Source organism: Rhagoletis pomonella, unplaced genomic scaffold (assembly GCF_013731165.1).
Source record: "Rhagoletis pomonella isolate Grant_MI unplaced genomic scaffold, Rhpom_1.0 Rhpom_scaffold_00011, whole genome shotgun sequence".
NCBI lineage: Eukaryota > Metazoa > Arthropoda > Insecta > Diptera > Tephritidae > Rhagoletis > Rhagoletis pomonella.
Window position 1 is genome coordinate 10,544,745 of NW_023458565.1, and position 1,407 is coordinate 10,546,151.

Here is a 1,407-nt window from a genome sequence, read left to right on the forward strand (position 1 = left end):
AACTTAAAACGTATGTCTTGTTGCAAGACTGATACCAAACAATTGGTTGGTGTGTTGTTGCAAGACTGAATCCAAACTGAACTTTATTCAAAAAGAATCTTATTTATAGCTTAAAATTATGTTTACATGATTTTCAGTTATAATTCCCAATTAGTTCTTTTGGAATTTTATTATTGAAGATATTAAGTTTCATTATTTATTCAGCTGCAGTTGTTTTGCAGAATCTTTTTAATAACATAATTTGGAATTGCGCAGTTGCTACTTATTTCTTAGTCAAAATATTTATTCAGCTGCAGTTGTTTTGCAGAATCTTTTTAATAGCATAATAAATTAGTTTTGGAATTGCGCAGTTGTTTTGCAGTTGCAACTTTCGTTAAGCCATTGTTTACTCAGTTGGTTGCAGAAGGATATCAAATTTAGGCTTAAGGCCTAAACATACCGCCCCTTGCGGTACGCAACATCTGTATTTGGGAAACGCTCGAGCTACCAGCTTCATACGTTCTTACGACTACAAAACAAGTGTATGAGTTCATGTGTGTTGCGCTGTTTAGAGCGGCGCCGCCATTGCCATTGGATCTTCGGCCAGCGGTTCCATCCTTTTTCACCTAAAACACCTAGTGAGGGATAGAGTGAAAATCTTAGGGAAACAAACATGGTTATAATTCAATGCACTTTTATTTCATTAAAAACTTCAAAACTTTCAGGTTTTTATTTGTATTTAATTTAAATTAAATTGACGGCCGACACGCCCCCGACAGCACCCAACCGAAAATAGTGCTTTGCGCAACGAGGGGGCCAAATGACGCCGGTAAAGTACCGGGCAGGATTAGGTCCGCATACACGTCGGCCCCAAGGGCAAGGCGTATCGTTGCTGATGCGAAATAACTTGGGTCCGCAAGAAGAATGTGGATATACGGCGTGGCAATTGATGGGTCCACATTAGTCCTAGGTGAAACATGGTTGTAATGGGGTATAACGAGCGCATGGGTCGCCACCCGCTTGTTCTGCCCATGCTTGTCCCTTATGCATAGAAAGCACCCTCGCTGCCCGCCGATATACGTTTCCTGAAGCCCTAGCTCTTGGACCAAATCTGCGGACAAGATTGTGTTCGGCGCACAGGCGTCAATAAGCGCGCGGACCAGATGTAGGCGCTCTCGCCTCCACCTTTACGACAGCCGTCGGCGCCACGGCTATAGTGGGCTGGAGTGATGGAGTTATGATAATATTGCGAAAGGCGTGCGGTCGTGGTAGCTGGCGAGGTCTAGTCACCAGTCTATCTTCGCGTTGAACTGTTGTTGATTGGCGCAGGCCGAAAGGCCGAGTTCCCGCTTTGCGGCTTTGTCGCCCTTGGTGACGTGGCCGGTGAACCCGTGATTGGATCCAGCCGTACTTTTGCGTTCATGTCGC